We start from the raw sequence: 21,685 nt of genomic DNA, 5'->3' as shown, positions 1-21,685 counted from the left end.
ATGCATTTTTTTCTGAGGATGGCATATCCAAATTCATAATAAATAGACAATGTAGTTCTGCCCAAACAAGAGATGTTTCCATGTATCCACCACCACACATAAAGCCTTAGATCACCTCTTTCGCAGGCATAGTATCACTTCAAAACACAGGGTGCACTGTGAAGAGATGGTTCGTAGACCACAATCATTTGGGCAGTACGGTCCTGCAAGCATGCTGCACTTCCTGAGCAACCCCGTGGAAATGCTCAGTAAGCCGTGAAGACTTCTGGGTGCATTGGTTGGAAGGACTTTAACGTGATATTAAAACAGGCCACTGAGGGGAGGGCCAGGAGCTGCCGAGTACATACATTTTCAAGTTGCATACCCACACGTGCAGCACCAGACGTCAAGCTGGCACCATCACGGTCCCACTGAATTCTCTGAACTGCACCAACTCCTAGCAGATACTAAAGATCCGGCTCGTGCACATTTGTTAATAAAGACACACCTGCGTTAATGAATTTGAAAGAACGAGACTCTCATCTATCTTACGGATAAACAGAGTTTTGCTTGCAGCCCGCACCTCAAGAACACTTCCCTGGGCAGAATTGCAAATGAGGCCCCATTGCCTTTGGGCTGTGCTCAGTTTCCTCTTGTGTGAATTCTCCAAAATCTAATAAGGCATAAGCTTAAGCTTCAACATTTTCCCTGTTGGGAATACTGAAGATGAGTTCTCTTTTATTTTTATTTTTTTCCACAAACACTGAAAAAAAATACTGTTTTTGAGATGTTTATCATTCCATCAAATACGATGCACCAACTCGCTGATGGCCTTAAAAATGCATGTAATGGGAAAGCACAGACCAAGGGCCTGTGATTGCAGAAATCTGATTTTCTTAGGAAAGCAGGCTAAAGAAGAAGAGTAACTGTTTCCTTTTGGGACAGATGGCTGCAGGGATGAGTGTGTCAAGGTAGTTTTTGTAAGGTTTTCTAAAACAGTATGGCATGGCAATGGGATGGAAAAGCATCAAGCAAGAGCACAAAGCCACAACGATCCTCATTCGTGAACACTGGAGGAAGGTAAGTGGTCAGCCAAGATAAAAAATGGGGAAAACAAACCTGAAGGCAACAAACAAGATTCAAAGCCACTCACTTAAGAAAAGGCGATCTTTTAATCATGTCTATATTAATGCTTTCCTAGAAACTCCATCACCCATCAGCTGCTCAAACTCACAACCCAGCAGTGTCTGGTTTTGATTGAATAATGTCTTCCAACTCTATCTTCAGCCTTTCAGTTTTTCTTTTAGTTTTTTATTAAAGAAAAGGTCTTACCTGGCCTGTTTTGTATTGTTCTCTCCTCTCTCTCTCTTTTTTTTTTAATCTAAAGTCATTTCAAAGAGTGAGCGTCAGATATCAAACCCAATATCCTTTTTCTCATTAGCACTTTTCCCGTGCAGACCTTCAAATGCGGTAATAATTAATGAGTCTGTGTCAGAAAATGAATAAAAGATGGCTCAGATGCTTCACTGTTCAGGGCTGACCTTTAGCTGAGTCTACTGTATTAATATATTCTTGTGTTGTCAGACTCAAAGAGCTAACTGCCTTATGAATTATTTATCAACACAAAAAGTCTTAACCAGAAACAGTGTTAACATTAATTTCTAACCCTCTGTGTCACAGCAAAGCCTGCCTGCACTGCATAATTGAATTTTAGTTTTAGACAAGCAATCAAAGCACAAGTCGCTGTTGTTGTAAGTGTGGCTGCCTATGATAGCAAGAGGAGCGGCTGCTCTTTTTGCACATCTGGTGCATTACAGGCAGGGCAGGTTTCTGTGAGCAATAAGCCCAACTGGAGACAAATGTGAAACGTGCTTGCAGCAATGAAAAGGGCTGGGACTCCCACCTTCCCTGAACAAATCCTAGGTGCTGAAGCACTTAGCATCCTGCTACTGGTACTTCTGACCGGGGCTGGTATGGAAACGTGTCACACCTCGTCTGCTTTCGGCATACCAAGGGGGGGCCTGACACACCTGAACCAGAGCGGCTGGGGCTGGGCAGACCGTCCGAGGGCTCTGGTACCTGGTTGTGCCCTTCCATCCACCTCTCAGAAAGAACCCATCGACCTCCTCGCTCTGCCCCGTACGCTCCCCAAATGCACCAGCTCTCCCAACTCCACCAGTCACCGCCTTTACAGGAGTGGGTTTCAACCACGATTCCCAGACAATTCGGAGCAGTTATCGAACGGATTTACAGGACAGGCTGGATCTGTATCATGCCAACCGTATCAACACCTAAGACAAGGCCCCAGTTAGGACCCGAGGGCTGTATTCACAATTGTTTCCACCAGAAGAGTCCTGGGCAGTTAGGTTATGTGTAGGCTGCTGGACCCACCGCGGAGAGCTGACGTTACCCTGGTAGGAAGGAAGCGCTGTGCGGCCGGGTGGAATACACCAGCCTCTGTTCACAGCCCCAGCAAATCAGCACCAACCTGGTACTTTATTTTCAGTTCACACTCGGTGGCTGAGGTTTGTTCATCCCTGAAGAAACAGTTCAGAGATTATCAACAGAGCGTAAGAGGGCCTTACAGAAATGAGACATGGCTTTAGGCTCTAAATCCTGGAACAGCTCAGCCAAACAGCAGCTTTGCTAGCTTTCTCCCTCTATTCTCAGAGTCAGCAAGGGCAGAGGGAGAAGAATTAAATTCCTTTGGTCCTTACCCATCTAAGTGAAGGAAGGAAACAGAAACTGTTCAGTCTTACAGAGAGATTTTCTCTCTCTTCCCCAGAAGCTTAAACACAGAGGTTGAGCGAGAACCAAGAGAACCCAGCATGTGGAAGGGCTGCTGCTGGCAGACCTCCAGAAGGGCTCGGGTCTGAGCAGGGATGACGGAGAAGCACTCAGACAAGGGACCCTGCTGCTGAGGGGAAAAAGACAGGAGGACCCGTGAAGCCCAGGAGCTGCAGCTCATTCAGCTCCTCCAAGGGAGAGGAACCTTACCAAAAAGGAGAAAAAAAAGGGGGGGAAAAAAACAACAACAAAAACCCAACCCCCAAGTCCTACCGTTCATCTATCTATAGAAGTTCAGGGGCCTAAAGAGAGCAATGGCTCTGACTACAGTCACAAAATGCGTGGCTCCATGAGGAAATGCCAGGCATGTTGAGTACAGACAGCAAAGGGCCCTCAGCAGGCTCTGCCCTCGCAGAAGCACGGCAGCAGCAGGGTGAACCCAGCTGGGAGCCACGGCCCCCGCCACCTCCGGGTCCCCAGCAGGGTCCTCAGCACCGTGCCAGAGCCGTGCCTCGGGCCAGCGTGTGCCTGGCCTGGCTGCAGCCACAGGGAAACCAGAGCCGAGGTGAGCAGTGACCGAGAGCACAACTGTGCCTCCCCGCCCCAGCTCGGGACTCACAAACCCCGCTGGGGACGGAGGGATCTGTGCCTAGCCCTCTGCACTGCACGCACACCCACTGGGGGACACAAAAGCTGCGTTCTGACAAAGCTGCCATTGAGATCTGGATGCTTAAATCATATGAATGGAAACTGGGTGCCTTCATCCCTGGAAGGCTTTGAAACTTCTTAATAAAAGAGATCTCCGCCCTGTCCAAAGTGAGGCACGACATCACCCCTTACGTAACGACTGACTTGGTAATCAAGTGCTCGGTCTTCCCGGGAGCTGTGTGCATCACACCTTTGCTACAAGAAAGCAGATGACGACCAACATTTTAATCTGAGCTGAAAAGTGCTGAGCTTTGCGGGTGTCAGACTACGCGATTCTGCGTTTTCCGTCCAGGACCGCCAGCCAACTTTCAATGGAAAACAAGACACGACATTTTTCAACACTCTGCTAACTCTTCTTAAGACTAATCTTTTATAGGCACTGGGATCTTCAGAGCAGATTTTTTTCTGTAGTTGTTTTTATTTTTACTCTGGAGCCTATGATGGAATAAATCAGTCTTTGCCAAACCAGATACTTTTCTTTGGCAGCCATTTGCATATTAAATCTAAAATTGTTTGCCATGACACAGTGAAAAGCAATTCTTGAAAGCCACTTCACATCCTTCCTGCAAGATCTCACTAGCACCTCCGTATGTAACACCGACCTGGCTTTTTGGAGACCCGATAGCCTGGCGCATTCAGCCCTTCCTTGCACCGTTAGTGCTCAGAGCAAGATCGATGATAAAAGGTCTGGAAGACACGCGCTTCTGCAGTAAATCCGTAAGACAGCTCAGGTCTCCGTTCAATTTGGTATTTATTAGTTTTTTTCCCCAAACACAGCAGAAGATGGTGACAGCTAGTTCCCAACTGTACACGCCTGCTCCCGAGCTATGGAAAATGACTCTATAGGCCAACTGGAAGCTGAAGAGTTTATAATGAGCCAAACAACTGAGGCCTGAGGATGACTGATACGCTGGGACTGCCTTTGCCCCACTGAGGCTCACAGAGGAGGTACTGCACCCTCCGTGTGCTGCAGCGTTGGCAGACACAGCAGCTCCTTGCTTCAGGGCTGCCCCACGGCCGCTGCGACTTGCTCCACGTTGGGTTACACGTCCCAAGCCCTCTGTCGGTTGTGTAAAAGAGGCTACAACTGGGGACTTTTTATTTTTTTTCATCTTCCACTTCAATATAGCAGACTAAGCTAGTAAAAAAATGAGACGGTCATGCTCTTTTAAAATAACAAAACACCCACCCTGGCAGTTATGACATAACCCGGCAGATTTTTCTTGTTACTTTGCTGTTTTAAGTGCCTCCCTCAATGTGAATCCAATTACCAAGGCCTTTGTTTTCTCTAACAAAGGGACTGTGTTTCGGGGCTCTGTCTCATCTGGCTTTAATCATCTCTCATGAGGGGAGCTCGCTAACAACCACCTTGGGATACCTTTTATGACAGATTTGGGAAGGCGCATGAAAGAAGGGCTGGGCTGAGGAAAGAGTAGACGAGGTGGATCCCCCCCTCCTTCCTCTTGTTGTTTTTTGACAAGTGCATACGCTTTCCACAGCGCTCCAGTAAACCTGCATCTGACTTACCCCTGGACGCGGATGGAAATGATTTTCTAGCGGCTATTTTGTTGGACTGAACCGAGGCTTATTTTAGAAGTCTCCAAAGTCTTCTGAAAGAAGGAAGGAAAAAAAGCCCAGCTCTGGATCTTCCTTGACCCGTGTGTCTGAAAATTACCAGTTTTACTACCACGCATGCCTCTGCCAGTTGGCCGGCACACACAGACATGTTTTCTTTTCCCTTTCAGGCCTACTCTATAACAGATTTTTCCTCATAAAACTTACAACTGGTGCAGCTCAAGTTTGAAAAGAAATAACTTTAGAAATCGCTAGGACTCAATTAATGCGACCGAGCACGACAGATCCTTCGAGTGACACGAGGAAAGAGAATTTCCTCTGCTAGAAACGGGAATTTCATTCTCTTCCCCCTTCATTGCAGGAGGCTGCCGTGATTGCATAAGTCACGCTTTAAAAGTAATCATTTCAATACCAGACTAGTAAACAAAGTCTTATTCCATCCTGAAATGTTGCATTTAAAAGGGAAAACCCTTCCCCAAAGCATTCTTTCCCTGTTAATTGCAGTGTAAAAGACCATCAAACATACTGTTAGCATTATTTTCTCAATGTTGCATGTAAAATTTACAGTGCAATTTCCATTGTATTCAATAACCAGCACAAGAACTAAAGCTAAGCCTAGAAAAGCTTGTTTTAATCATGTATTAATCTTGGTTGTTTTGTTTTCCTTCAGTTTATTAATTTTTCACAGGACCGCCAGCAGGCTACAACAGTTCCCAAATACCTGATGAGGAAAAGGTTTTTCTGAGACTTTTCCACTGCATGTGACAAGGCCAAGTACTGGCCAATTTTCCCCTCTCTCCACACTTTGGTCACCCACCACAAAGAGTCAGAAGCAGCCTCCTGAAGGTGGGTCTGTTGTGTCAAAGGTTCCTGCTGCCGTAGCACTTTCCAGTCGGGAACTGCCCAGTCTTTGAGAAGAATCCCAGGTGCTTCCAGAAGCCCCCAGAAATTGGCAAAATGAGGCCAGCACTCAGTGGGAAGTACCAGTCTGCCGGCCCTGCCACCCAACTTTGGGTTTGGAGTAGTTCAACTGGGATTTTTGAGAAGGACTGCATCACCCCGCCTCCTTCACAGCATCACAGCCCTGGACAGGACCACCCGGTCCCTCCTTCCCCCGAGCAGGGTGATGCTGGCAGAGCAGCGATCTGTCCCAGCACCGCTCGTCCTTACCTTTGGACAGCTTCCCTTGCTGTCCTGCCGCAGCTCTGTGCTCTGGTTTGCCTCTGGGTTTGAACAGCCATTTAGATCAAGACAACCATCTGCAAAACTCGGGGGAATTTTTGCTCTGGGACGGCCTGTTCGCGGCGCCTTTTCGGGACCAAAGACAACACGCAGGCCGCTATCAGGCACAACACTGTGCTGACAACCCCGTACAAATCACAAGAGCTACTGTGGTAGGCTAATGTGGGCAATGACCCAGGCAACATGATTTACCAGTACAGTAACTATCATACATTTCATGTTGATTTACTAAGTCCTTACATGAGCGCTGAAACTAAAACTTAGGCTGGATGTTGCAGGAGAGCTCGAGCGATAATTGTTTTCATCTGCTAGGGGCATCCAGGCTGCAGCACGGGGCAGCCCCGCTGACCAGGCATGGGTGTGGAAATCACATCACTCCAGACCCCAACTCCTACCGATCCAAAATGTCCACCCCACAGCATGAGAAACATGGGGCCATGGGAGGGCAATCAAGTGGATCACAGGCTGAGACAAATTAGCATCCTCCTCCCAGAACAAAGGAAAACGTTCAGCCAGGTACACGCTTAGAAACTTGGATGAAACGGGATTGCTCCGCTGGCTCGCAACGTGAAGGGGCTGTGGTGCATCAAAACACTTCATTCAAACCCATAAACGTGCAAAGTTTGAAATTGGTACTGAAGATCTCCGTAGCTGAGAAACATTCAATTACTGATAGCTGATGGATGCTGCTGATGGATGCAGTAATCGTGATGCTTCTGAGCCAAGACTTCAGGAGAGCCTAAGCTGCCTGCTGTAGCCTATTATTATTATTTACTATTATAAAAGCTGTTCCCCTAAGCCTCAATGGATTAGCTTGAATTTTAAAATCTTTAGCTTCTATTCTTTATACATGTATTTGCAGGGGGGAAGAGTAATACTGGTCTACAGAACAAAGCCTACCAGGCAAAATCACTGGGATCCCAGGAGCCTGCTGGCTGCAGGAACCTTGTAAGATTTTGACGGATGTTCCTATATATCTCATATTGCTGGGTCTGCCCTAACCCATTGTACTTGTAGGAAGTTGTATTTTTAACTTATAACCTACATATACCTTCCGTTACTTACTATATAAAGTGCAGGCTGTCAGTCACAAAGTATAAAGTTCAGGAGAGAGCCCTGCACTTTGTATTAAATCTCTGTTACACCACGTGGACAGTAGGACCAGCCGTGCCCAAAGGAATTGTGTCTTTTTTAATTTTTTTTAATATACAGAAAGATCAGTGCACTTTTTCTGTAAAGCACGAGTCACTCTAACTCTCACCATGAGTAATTAAGAACATTTATCATCTTTCGGGCAAATATTTCCATACAGTCTATTAATATATCCCAATCAGATCTGAAAGGCACAAGACCAGTAATAATTGAGTTTCTAAGCTCTGCTAAAAGCAGCCTTTTAAGACTCACTGTGGTTCCAGATGTTTTGCACAGCTATTTATTTAGCTTGTAAACAAGCCACCAAAAACATTCCACATAATGATGGGAGAACCGCAATTACATTGTTGTGGGGATTTACAAAGAGCTCAGCATACTTTTGTGATTTAGAGAAGAGAAATCTCTCATTCTTTCTGAGAGCTGATTTCCAGATTTATGTCTGTGCTGCGAAGCGCCCTGGGAATCATTAAAATGGTGACAAAGAAAAGTGATTTTCTTTATTAAAGGAAGAATGAAGGAGGGGAGGGTGAAACAAGAGAAGCCTCCCGGCTCTCCCCCCGCAACAGATTACTTTCCTCCTTGTCAGGGATTTTATGTGAAGTCAAATGATCATCAGGTAGCACTGACGCTCTTTTGTTCCTATTTTTATGCATATTTATTAGCAGCCGAGTGCCGGAATAGCAGCTCCCGCGTTAACCCAACGTCAGTCCCACGCTGTGCCTCACCAAGCCCTGCTCCAGGAGGGCACCCCTGGTCCTGCCGGTGCCCGCACTGGCAGCGGTGGCACCCATCACCAGGGCACTGCCAGCACCGTGCCGCAGGAGACCCCGGGGACAGGGAGCGCTGTGCCCAGAGCCCCCTGCGCCCAGCAGGCGCTGCACAGCCCCCGAGCCTGCCCACCGTAAGGTAAGGCAGAAGCTGCGTCCCCACCGTGAGTCCTAGGGAGAGAGCGAGGAGAGGCCCTAAACAGGTTTGCTTTCCATCTGTGTATCGGCTTAAAGACTGGAAAATAAATTAATGGGGAAATCTAAAACATAATGATAAGGATTCCCCACTGAACAGGTGTTTTTTCCATCCATGAAATTACAAGTTGCCAGGAAAAGACATGGGCCCAGCTCAGTTTTATTTCAGTCTCAGCTCCTTCCATTAAAATAATAACAGGCTTTATGTTCCTGAAGCTGTAATTAAACAAGTGCTTTGGAAGGAAGACCTAGAGCTTGTGGTACTGGAAATAAAAGGGAAGCTACAGCAAACTGCTCACATCGGCCATTCCCACTTCTCCTTCTCCCTCCTGGTGTGACTTTCTAGACCGTGCTCTCATTTCACACTGCTGACTTTATTGTGTTGGTTTTTTTCCTTGCTTTTTCAATGGAGTATCTGTCATCTCTGATGTACATTTAAATTCTAGTCAGAAAATAAGATCTAGGAAAAAAAAGAAGTAGATCTTCCAAGAGCCCCACAGCCTGCTGTTTCCACCATCCTGCCCAGCCCCTTGCCACCAGTCTCTGACAGGGACAGCTCAAACCAGCGCGCGTGGCGCCGCGCATCCCTCCCGTCACTCGGTGTCAGTGGTAATTCTGCTCCGAAACATGTACCATAGCGTATGGTGTGAAAAAAGAGAAAACCCACGAGTGCTGTCGCTGCATATTTATGATATAAAATAAGCATTAGCATATGGGAAAGCTCTAAAGGGAAAACAGAGCACAGTTTCATCCAAATTTAGAACAATTGAATCAGTTTTAGAATCTAGGACTTTGAAGAGAAATATGCATTTTTACTGTGTCGTGAGTCAGTTAACCTGTCTGTAACCCCTTTAAATAAGAGATCTGTCTTCAGCATCTGCGATAGGAGAGCAGTAAGCTAAAGAAGCAGCCAAACATACGCTTTTTAGTTTTAAAACACCACTCAGGAAAGAAGGCAAGGAAGATTTTCCAACTCCTCTGCCCATCCAGTTTTCTGAGTGGTGGAATACAATTATGAAGCATCAATATAATGCTTGGAAAGAATATGGGATACTGAATGAAGATAATTACTAATAAGCAGCTACAGTGGATTCTTTACTTGCATGTGGAGTGCAAAATTTTACATTACAAGGACACATTTATTACTGGCACACTCTTACTAATATTTGCAGTTGACCTACAAACACCTCGCTCAATGAGGACTCTAATTATTAAGATTTACGTGATTTAGCAATACAATTGAAGCACAGAACAATTTCATATCGTGAGAAAGAAAGTGGTTGTAGAAGACAGTTCCTGAAATAGCAGGAGTCCGTGGCTGTGGAAGCGAGAAGTCCACAGGCACGCTCCAGGCCAGATGCCCCAGGCAGGACTGACCTCCCCTGTTGAGGTTCCAAGTGCTGTTCCTGACTGTCCTGCTGCCCTTTTGCCAGTATCCCACATATCGAAGCAGAAACCTTTCGCAAGGAACAGCAGGAACTGCTGCAGCGAGCGCAGGGCGCAGGCTCTGTGCGGAGGGCAGGAGAGCAGCGCGCCCTGCACAGGCCCCAGCTCAGGGCTCTGCAACGTGCCCCAGCAACACTCCCGCTGGGGACGAGGATCTCAGCTCGCAGAAACCACACATCTAGGCTACACCACTTCCCTCTTTGGGTGCATATAGAAATCAGAGTTCACTTACGGTCTTACTACACTTTCTAGATGGCACTGAGATTTGTTACTCTCATCATGAAGCTGTTCTGTGCCGCAGCAGCAGCCTACCTCACCCCGGGAGCCCAAAGGAGCGTCTGTGCCATGGCGAGGAGCCCAGGGCGCAGTCTGGCACTGTGTGAGGTAAGCCCATGTGAGAGCAGGACAGCAGTCCCAGGCAGGGGATTACTTTTGTGGGGACAACATTCAACAACAGCTTCCTCATTGCACTGCTATGAGCCGTGTCATTAATGCAAAGCAGGTGTGTCCCCTCGGTTCAACCTTCTTCCTCCTCCTGAGAGGTCACACACATCATTACCAGCGTGGGCACAACTTTTTTCGGTATATTAAAGCACCTCTGCATTCCCAGCATGTTGGTGTCATTCATTGCCTTATGCAAAGCGACGCTTTATTCCTTTTTTACATTACACATTTGCATCTGTGCTCAGCTCTTACTGCACAAGTGACTTAACAGTCTGCCTTCCCAAGAAGGTCACTGTTTGTCCATGGGTACCTTTTGTTGAGCTGCCACTATGCAACAAGCTCTGCCTCTTCCTTTACTAATGAAAAAAGCTCACCTTGCTTAACAAACAATATTGCTCAGTAGCGAGGGCAAGAGAATTAACGCTATGTACTTGTAAAAACAATCTAATGCAAATTTTAGTTACTTATAGTTACTTATATTATACTTATTATACTTATATTTTAGTTACTTATACTCAGGATGTTCTTTAACCTAAGAACATCAACAGCACTCAGAAAGTGGATGAGGAGATCTATCTTCTACAGCACGTTCTGTATTTCAGAATATCTGTGACTGCAGATTGTAACTGCAGTGGCACGGAGTAACAGGCAGCAGAGGGAGCGCAGGCACAGCGAGCATCACCACCCCGGGACGGAGGTGAAGGTGGCAGCGGGCTCTGCACCACGGGAGGCCCCAGGCAAAGGAGAGAGGCAGTCCCCAGACACGGTGCCACGCAAGGTGCAGGCCTGCAGGGTACTTCGAGGTCTCTCTTGACTTTAATGCAGCAGGGCCCGGCCTGCTGGTAATAGCTGGTGTGCAGATTTCCTGGACGCAAAGCCTCTGGCTACGGGAAGCCTTCAGTGAATGATAACTGGTGGTAGCATGAACATGTTTTTCCAGCTATTTGGTCTACAGAGGCTGATTTCTTTCCAGATGCTGCCAAGAAGACAGTGAAGTCCTTTTTAATCCAAAATATACAACGCCTGGCCAGAGCAGGAAAGCCATGAAAGACAAAAGCGGCACAGACTGCAGTAAAGCACTGACGAAAGGAGCCCTAACTACTCACCACATCTCCTCGCTTGCTTCAGCTACAGAGTGCCCAGGAAATTACTCTAAGTTTGAAATACATTATCTTCTGGTATTTCCTTAAAGATACACCGCATGAAGAATTTCCCCTCCTCTTGCTGTATCTTAATTGTTGCCCAAAATGGCTCCTAACAGATATGGAAATGCAAATACAATGTTTTGGCTTTATCTTTCAGCTTCAAGATTAGGCTTCAAATTAAAATGGAAGGGTTGTGTTCCAAACTTCAAGAAGTGAGGTATAAACAACGTGGAGCTAATTAGCAGTGTGCTGATAGGTGCTGGCACCACAAAGACAATGTTTCTGTGTTGTGCCATAGCACAAGAGCTTATCTATCGCAACAGAGGGCTACGCCGCCTACCAGTCCTTCAAAGAAAGGTGGGGAATATTTATGAGAGCAACAGTGGGATAGAGGCAAAGGAAGGTCCCGCGTGTTGATATAAATGCTCGGTATCAGGGAAGAAAACGCAACCTCGGGAGACTGGCTGTGAATTCAACCACGGTCCGTGCAAGCTTCACCCGCAGCTCGCACCACGGAAACGCAGGGCAGCCTCCTGCCAGGTGGGAGGAGGGGAGGAGATCTGTTCAGACTCGGTAATTTAATGTTGTCTTTTTCAATAAAAGTTAAGCATAGTCGGAAGCTCGGGGTACATAAATGCTGGAATTTATGGCTGTCTCAGAGACAGCTGCGTGATATACAGCTCGCCGGGAAGGCCACCACAATTAGCCTATCTTCCAGGATTATTTTATTGAAGGAAGGAGGTGATAGGCAGTGTTTAGAAAGTGGGAAACAACAGGAAACAAAGTCTGTCTTTGGGATCGCTTGATAAGCACAGGTAAGTGTAATGTATGCAGGCAGACAACTTGTTTGTGGAGGGAGGGCCCCGCGGAGAACGTGACTCCAGGATGCAGGCAAGGGAGGGACTGCACCAGCACGTGGCTTCTAAAGAGGTATCGGGCTGCAGGAATACCACTCTTTTCTCCTGTTGCCCCTGATACTGCAAATGCCTGCACTGCCTAACTCTCCTGGGAGGGTCATGCACACCCAGGGAACAGACACACATTGCTTTTCTGGTGCTTGCAGAGGGAAGACAATGTGCTGCAAGTATGCAGGAGTCTTAAAACAATGCTAAGAGTGCAACATACGAATAAAAAGCTTGTAGGTCACATAAAATAACTAATTCTTGTAAAACGGCCCTAGTACAGCTCCCAGCAAGAATCAAAGAACATTTTGCCAATACTGTCAGTATTTGCATTTGCACAGGAGTAGCCAGGCACAGATGGTAAGTGCCTGGTCCGAGGTCACACTGGGAAGATTTTACAATGTTTGCAACCAGGGAAACCCAGAAGTGAAGGTGTAGATAAAGACTACACGTGCAGGACTGGGTGTCTGACTGGGCTGGATGCCCACCTTTGCTTTATTGATTTTATCGTTCCATTAAATTGAAGTTCTCTGCACCTACCTGCATTTCTTTAAGCACCGTGTAGTGCAGTGCATGCTGCATCGGGTTTAGCACTGCAGTCCGGATCTCACAGAGCAAACGAGGATGTTGCTCTCGTGGCAAGGCAGGAATGTAGTAGGAGAGAATTTTGGTGGGAAAAGAGGTATTTCAGCATGCAAAGCAGGTATTTTCTGTGTCGCTTAACGCTAAGCCACTTCCCTGTCCACGCTAAGATAATTATTCTGCTTTCATGAAGAGCTGATCCCTCACAGATTGAGGCTGAGTTTAGAGAGCTTTGAACGATGTGGCACACGTTTCGCCTGGTGTTTGCCTGAAATATCTAATGCCTTATGAGAACATTTAACCACCTAGCAAGAGAAAAACATTCTGTATCGTCAGTCTCCACATGACGGATTAAGCCGGATTTGCTTTTGCTTCCTCATACCTTTTTTTTTTCCTCCCAAGTAAGGCTGGAGGTGCCAGAAGAACACAGTAAGCTCATCCCTTTTACCTGTTCCCAAGCTGCACTCAGCGTGAAGCCTGACACTTCTGCTCCAGACCTAAAGAAGGGCTCGTCTGTTGTTTCCTGCTACACCACTTTGTCCAATAAAAGACTGCCTGGGTACCTCACCTCTTCCATAACCTTTCCCGAGAAAGCTTTTTACCAAGATCTCAGTGGTAAGTAAAGTGAGAAAAGGATAAAGTTACAGCTGCTAACTTTTCGAGGAAATTATTGTGCCATCATTTCCAGCACAGAAAAGGTCAGGATTAAGCTGGCAGGGCTTCAAATGCAAGCGCTGATGTGGTTAAACATTATTATCAAGGGATGATGGCAGGCAGGATGGTCTGCTGTGCCCTGAGCAGAGAAGTACCAAATCCCTGACCTGATCCTCAGCTGCACCAAGGCAGCTCCGGTGGCACTGGACGTCTTCCTTGGGGTAAAGGCGCCAGTGTGAGGGGATTTCTGGGCTCTTCTTTTCAACCTATCTTTCACAACAATGGACCACGTATCTGAACAACTCAATTTGCCCATAAAGCAGGATTAATCTTACCATCCTCCTTTGAAATTAACTGATTTGATAATATTTTAACATGCTTTGTCTCATTACCTACAAAGGTAAGTGAGAAAATAGGATGCTTGAGACCTATTCCCAGCACCAATGATTTTTGTCTTTTCACAAAAGAAGTGCCTTCAGAAATTTCACTCAGCTCATGTGAAACTTAGGGGAGGAGTAAATGAATTGCTCTTTTATCATGTCTTATTAAGAATGCTCAGTATATAATCCATTCTTCAAATTATGCTCTGTTGAAACAGTCAGATAATCATATTAACAAGGTGAATGGAAGAGGAGAGCAGCACAGTTAGTACCTGTCACTTCAGTAAAAGCAGATGTATGCACGCCTAATGCGTTTGTTTCTCAAGCAGTGCTTTAAAGTAGTGTATTTCAGAGTTTTATATTTCACTAAGTAATACTATGTGCTGCAATAATATACTGTAACATTATTCCAATTACTGTCACAAATGAAAACTACAGCTCTTAAATATTTAAGAAAAACCCGGCGACTGTATTGCAGTAGCATTTCTTCAACCCCCACCCTAATTTACTACAGTATGAGGGAGGCAGCAGGGCACTGGGGAGAAAGGAACTCAGAGGAGATCACATGAATGCAACAGCATCACAGAAGAAAACACATCTGACCATCTGCAAATAGAAGTTTTAGAAGCTGGAATAAAATACTTCCATCTTTCACTGATATACCCGTATCACGCAATAAAGTACATCTACATAATACGTATTAGGAAGTTTTATTTTTATTATAGTGCTCTCCTACCTGAAGGCACAAAGCAGTTTCTCTCTGCTGTCACACAGCTTATTTTATTGCCCTGAGACCCCCAGTGAAAGGGCGCCTTTTATCTCTAGTTTGGCAAGCTATGGTCCCTACTGATTTTGCCCTACAGCATGTCACAAGGGTGTTGCACTGATTCTCTGTGCAGGAGGCCGAGGCTGAGCGTTAGGACTCTGGTGTCTCTTCTGTCATTCTCATCTCCAGACTCCTCCATCCGAACGCTTGCCCAGGCCCTACCAGCTGCTCCTTGATTCTCTGCACAGAGGCAGCAGAGGCTCACCCAGTGCCTCTCCACCTCTGGTCTTTCCCCAGCGCTGCTGCTGACCCAACTCTCGGTCACCACCCAGTCAGCTCATAAGGAGCTATGCTACACTGAGGGGCAGCATCTTTTTCGCAAGAAAATGCAAGCAACCCTTACCTATCAGCTGAAAATGTTACCTACAGTGGAACACCACAGCTCTCGGTACGTTAAGTGAAGATTTTATAACGTCATTTCTCACCTAGGTCCTCAAAACATCTGGTTTAGGATGTTAAGTACTTTCCAGTACTCAGACGAACATTCTGACACCAAAAGGAGAACAATGGTTCTGTTATAAAAGTTAACAACTCCCTCGATTTTTAAATCTCTCACTTGGCATGCCCAGGGCTTTCCTTATGTCGCTGTACCTTCCAGTGGCAGAGCTCCCTCTCCCACCCTGTGACTCTAAAAGATGCATTACTTTTTTCTTTTTCTGCTTCAAGGACTTTAAATGATCACTGAATCATGAAATACCCTGTCTTTGCCAGTCCGGGGTACTTCACTGTAGTGTTCCCACCAGATTTGCTTATCAAAGGTCACAAACCTTATGCAGCTGCTAATAACAGCAGCAGCTCCCTGCTATTGTTCTGCCAAAACTCTGCACGCAGCTGCTGGCTGCAGCTCCATTTCTGCCCCAATTAGAGCAGGGTAACGACGTGATACCGCTTCACCTGGAAACAGCTGTGCAATGCTGATGTTTTGGGGTAACTTATTCATTTATTTATTAAATAAAAAAAACACCCAAACTTCTTTTCTAATTACAGCTCTGAAGAGGGAGTCAAGAATTCTCGTGCCTGTTCCAGTGCTGGTCAGCTCACTGCAACTGCACGTTGGTAGCACAGGGTGAAGCACTGAGGATATCTCTGCACAAAATATATGCGTTAGCACGTAGATTTGATGTGCGAGTATACCTACGTGGATGCACATCCACACGCAGGACTGGCACGCTAGGAACGGAGAACTACGTGGAATATGACTGTTTTTTAACTCACTGACAAACCTCCTTAAGAAGTAGCCAGTAAGGCAAGTAAGCTAATCAGCCCACAGCTAGTATTAAGTCTAAAACAATCTCCAGCTGAAATGTGATTAATCCATGCATGACAGCTTAAAGGTCAAAGCTAGAATGCAGAGCTTCTTCACTGCAAAGAAAGAACTGACTTATTTTTTATCTCTTCTTTAAAAATTACAGCAGCCATGAAGTGGCTCAAGGAGCAGAGTAATGAACGTCATAAACCTGCCTCATAAAAATGGCATTCATGCAGTAATACAGCAGGTCAGATGAGCAGGGAACATTTCATTAAAAATTCCCCTTCTTGCCTACCCAAGAGAGACTTAAAACTAATCATATAAAATGGCTGAGTGACACCATTAACGAGCATTAATATTTTAAAGCTTTAATAGTACAACAGAGCTAGGCTGTTATATCAAAATTATACAACCTTATTAGACAGTGCACTTGGCTGTATTGTACTTGAACTGTCAGTACCCCTGGACTGGAAATATTAAGGTGGCCATGAACCAGAGCACAAATATCTGAGCAGTTGTTTGTCCGTGCTTGAAGGCAGGGTAGTTTCCTGACCTGTGCCAAATTCTGGACAATTTTGTGAGGAACAAGCCCATATACCTTACCCACACTACAGGAGTGAGAGCTTTACTGTGAGAAACGGGAAAGGCTGGTTCCAAAAAGATATTAATTTTAAGAGATAGCGATTCAAATTTGAATTCTTGTGACCTGGACTACAATTTTGTACAAAATGAGCACACCCATGTGGGCAGGAAAACATCTTCTGGACGTTCCTTCAGCAGCAAGAAATGATAAAACTGGAGAAAGCGGAGAGACTAGCATATGCATATCCCCTTAACCAGAAAGACAAGAGTAAATGTCATCCGTACTCCTCTTGTGGGGACAGCTGAGGATCTAGTTGACAAGCTCAACTAAAAGCTTCACTGGGGATTACCTGCAGTCACCGCAGTAATCCTGCACATGGGAACCATGCACTTAATAAACAAGTTTCCAACCTCGCCTCTTTCCTTGTGGCAAAATAAAATCTGTCATACTTCCTGGGTATCAAATGCAGGAACCAGAACTGGAGGAGGAGATACAGACAAATGCAAGCTTTAAAGCAACAAGTTTATCATTTTCTTCAGCGAGCGGTGGAAGTCCCATCAAAACCCCCAAATGTAGGATATGTTCACTGCCTTGCAACTCTTCGGGACTCTGAATGGTCGTGGCTCTTTTCCATGATGTTGTGCTTCTAAACACACACACCACCAGTGCCAAGCAGCAATCCTCCTCCTTTAAACTTTAATGATTTGTAGGACAGTAATTAACTGACTCTGACAGTAACGCAGACCGTACATCGCAACCTTAGCAGGCATCCTACTTTAGGAACATCTGAAAGCTCAGCAAAGTTATCATTTAAGAGAACCTCTTAATTACTCTGGCATTATAATGAATGTTTCTCATAGGCACCCAGCTGTTTTGTTTCCTCTTGTATAGAGGCAGAGAAATGAATTGCTCAACAACTGCCTGAGTGATAAGACACTGGTATTCTTAAGATTGAAGAGATAATGTTGATAACTATGAGCTATTTCCCTCTCCCTAAATGCTATAATTTCAGTGAGCAATTTAAGATGGGATTTCTCAGACAAGTGAGGAATGGTAGGAGTTGGCTCGGTATTGGTTACTTACACAATGTTTATAGTAAATTGATGCTATGATTTTCAAGGAGAAAAGAGATTTAAGGAAACTGCAGTAATCCAGTACTTGACAGTCTTGTCTTTGTTAAATACTGTATATAATTCTCATCAGCGCTGCTTTCTGCATTTCATAAATACGGAAGTAGAAAGAACTGTTAATATCCCACATCTATAAACACTATTTTGGCTCAGGTAATGAGTTTTTTTGGCCGTGTGTAATGACTGAGATTACCAGCTCTAGAGTTTGTTGAAGGAATCACATCAAATAGCATCTCCCAAAATGCTCAAGCATCTGACAACATGACTATTCCTGGGGTCAAGTAATAAAATGGTGCAAACTAGCCAACAATGCTGCAAGACTTACCTACAGAGACAAGAGAAGCACGAAAAGGACAGCAGTAAAGGCTGGCTGGAACACCGACGGGGCTGTGTGCAGTGTTATGGGATCAGCACATACTTGGGGTAGCCACGCAAAATTGTTCCTTCGCTCACCCCAAACAAGCAACTTGTTTGACATATCCATGTCGTGCTGTGCTATGGCTGTGCTCTGTTCCCAAACCACAAGTACCAGTATCAGTCTCAAGTTAAGGCTAGCTGGTTGGGTTATGCATTGCCAGTTCGATACACTGATTTCCACAGAAATGATGCATCATCGTGATGTACGAGCAGGCGCTGCGTGACAGAGGAGAGGAGCATCCATCACTTGTGTCTAACAGCTTTGACACGCATCGAGACCGTGGTCAGCAACAGACCTGCCTGAATTCCAACGCCACTGCTCAACTGGAGAGAATCGAGCAGCACGAACCATTGGGGAACTGATGCAACCTACCCATGGCTTACACCAGAACGGATTGAACAAGGAGGCCTGGACAGTGACAGCCATGCAAGAATACAGTGCTGGAGTGTATGTGCTTGTTACAACAATGCCAAGACTAACTACAACTTGCAACTTACTGAATAATGCAGACACTGTAAAAGGGGAAATATTAAGGTTTGTTGTTTTGGCTTGCATGCAATGGACAAAAACAAGTAAGCTCATTAAATACAAGAAAATTCAGAGTGAATTTGAGAGTTCAGCATCCTTCGTAGGGACACGGCAGAATGGGTGCTGCTGCTTTGGCTGTTGGCAGCCAGGCTGCACATACACCGTAGAGCACAATCCGACATCTGTAAAGGGAGGAACTTCAACAAACCATCTTTTCCATCTCTATTTTCCATGACCATTTGAAATTCAAATCTGACCTGCCTGTAAATAACCTCTCTTACAGTCAGAAAATGAAGTATCATACAGAACAGAACTTTTCATTTATGCCTGTTTTAGGGCTCAGACTCCCCCGGGATTCTCGCACTTGGCTACACAAGCAGGCTGCAAAAGCAAAGAGAAACCACTGCACAGCTAGCTGACAGCAGTTCCACTCAAATGTCAAAAGAAACATAATTGATAGGACTGTTTAGAAGCATACAGGCTGAGAAGTACCTCTGACAACTGAAACTGTGCTAGAAATATGCAGTAATTTGCCAGATAGGGTTTACAACCCATAATCATTTCAGAAGTTCCTCTCTTTCAATAGTGTAGCTTGATTGAAAATTAATACTAGACCTGCAGGGAGCAAACATCCATTATTAGCAGCACGTAAGTGTAGGGTAATTGCCACAAAGCAGGTGCACGGCTGCTTTGAACTGCAAGAGGGGATGAGGGAGGTGGGGTGGGACACCTGAATTCAGTAACCTCTGCAAAATGCCTGGCTTTAAATAGGACATCTCAGCTCCTGCCAGGCTTGCCCTGTGTTACTGACGGGTTTGGTGAGGAGCTGCTCCTCGCACTTCTCTCTACCTCAAAGTTGTCTACCCCCTGGCTGGAACAGAAGAAAAGGCAAATATGAAAGAGAGAAAAGGGGCAATGAAGAAAAAAGGCAAACATGAAAAAGCCAGGTTTTTCATGTCTGCAGACTTTGGGAATGACAGCAAGTTACAGACTGCTTTGGGAGGCAAAGCTACACAGCTTTCTACTTGCCTGAGCAGACTGCTCATCGCACAAACGCAAAATGATTTCAGATGTTGTCATGGGGGTACAGTCTCCCATGCACTTCAAAATATTTACAGCATCATTCCAGAAAAAGGAACACCCCTCGCGCCCAATATTTTTTAAAGTACCCATAGAGCTAACTGAGGAAAACTGTACTTAAAAGTCTGGTGTGTGGCAGCAAAATGAGTAAAAAAAAAAAAAAAAAGAAAAAAAAAAAAGACGTCATCACACCCCTCCTGCTTTTCAGAGAGGCTCAGTTTGTCTCTCTCTCAGCATAAGTCTGCATTTCATATCACATCTCCTGAAAAGCCTCCAACCCCCTCCCACTTTCACCTTTGCTTCTGTTGCTTTGTTCTGAAATCAAGTGATGAGAAAACATGAGGATGATTTTATCGGTGCAATCATTATGGATGGGACTGTTGGAAAAAAAAAATAAATCAGCACTGAACTGTTCACTTGCCCAAATAATTACTGAGGATGCAGAATCTCCTTCTTGGGACGTGCTCCTAGGAGGCGGCGGGGATGGGAGGCAGAAGCATTATATCAATCAAGCCAGACAGAAAGAGCCTGTCCTTTTTATTCAAAAAGGATTTTGCATTTCCAAGTGTGTTGCTCCAGTTTAATGAAACCAGTGATTGCAAGCTCCCATGTAGCACTCCAGCTCTGTGCAAGGACATGCAAAGCCTTCCAGCCTTTTACACAATTTCTTTCTTTATCTAATAAATCAAGTCAGGCCTTTTTGAGTAAAGCATCGCTCCTTGTGAAGGAGTGAGGAACCGCCTCATTTGACAGTGCAAGGAAGGGGAAAAAACCTAATGGGGGAGCCAGCTTCATTTCAAGGTGACACTAAGCAGAGAAGAGGAGAGGCAGCAGATTGGTATTCTGCGAGACTCCACGCAGGCATTGGACATGAGATTCCTCTGAATTGAGGGAGTCTCACTCCATTAATTCAAAAACCGATTGAGGTGGAGGGAAAGTAGAGCAATATGCATTATGTATTTGTTACAAAACTATTGTGTCAAAGCAATATTTAGTGGTAAATTATGGCACTATCAGGAGTAGGATGCCACATACATAAATCAATTTGTCTCCTCTGCTGGCAGGAGTGTGACAAAAAGATAAGAGCTCATCAGTGCCATTATTTCACTGGGCTGGAGGAGGAGAAGGGACCAGGGGGTGGGGAAGAGCTGCAGGGAGAGCCCAGCACGAGCAAGTGACAAAACGAGGGAGGCCTTCAGCTTCCTTCAGCTTCGCCAGGCAGAGCCGAGATGCTATCTGCAAGTTCAAACAAAGAAACCGACCCCCTGCTAAGGTAGGGTTGTTCAGCACAAACAAAGTTGTCTCTTCCCTGCAGGAGAGGGAAGGGGAGGACAGCGACTGACTGCTCGTTTGTGCCCGTTTATTTTTCTAAGGACAGCTTGAAAAATTGATAAAGGTTCAAACAATAATATTTTCTGTGGCAGAAAAGTATAAAAAAGGAGTAGGGGTTTAGTAGAATAAAGGGAAGTACAAATAGTGCTGTGCTAAATGGTAATTATGCCTTTATGGAAATATCCTGTTAATTACTAGGTCATTTTTTGTTTTACAATTGAGTTGTCAATTTGCAGTTAATTTAGGCCATGCCAGTCTAATAGCTATTTACAGATCACACAATTGCCTATATGGGAGGAGCACGTGGCCTCCGGGCACCAGATGCCATTTTGGGAGTGCTGGAGGTAAAGTATCATTGAACAAATGCAAGCCATCAACCGAAAGGCATCTCCGGCAGGGGGGTCTGTGCACAATAACAATAAACACAGCGAGCGGAACAAGGAAGAGGCTTCTTCACTTAGCTTAGTGCTCAGTTTATGGTAATAAGATAGAACAGCATGTTAGAGGAGCTATTAAATAAAATCATAATTATCGCTCTCTTCTAACAACGCCGAGCCGTTCTGCTAGCTCCTCCCAGGCCG

General features: G+C 45.4%; 1 protein-coding gene across 10 annotated transcripts in view; it reads right to left on the bottom strand.

Annotated features, from left to right (window-relative positions):
• FBRSL1 (fibrosin like 1) overlaps window positions 1-21,685 on the bottom strand; it is a gene marked incomplete at its 5' end in the record, with an annotated part of 515,014 nt that overhangs the window by 221,280 nt on the left and 272,049 nt on the right. The gene's annotated exons all lie outside the window — the stretch shown is intronic.

This window comes from Netta rufina (assembly GCF_964035555.1).
Source record: "Netta rufina genome assembly, chromosome: 17".
In the NCBI taxonomy this organism is placed as follows: domain Eukaryota; kingdom Metazoa; phylum Chordata; class Aves; order Anseriformes; family Anatidae; genus Netta; species Netta rufina.
Note: the sequence above shows the minus strand (reverse complement) of the source record. Positions and strands in the feature narration are given on the sequence as shown.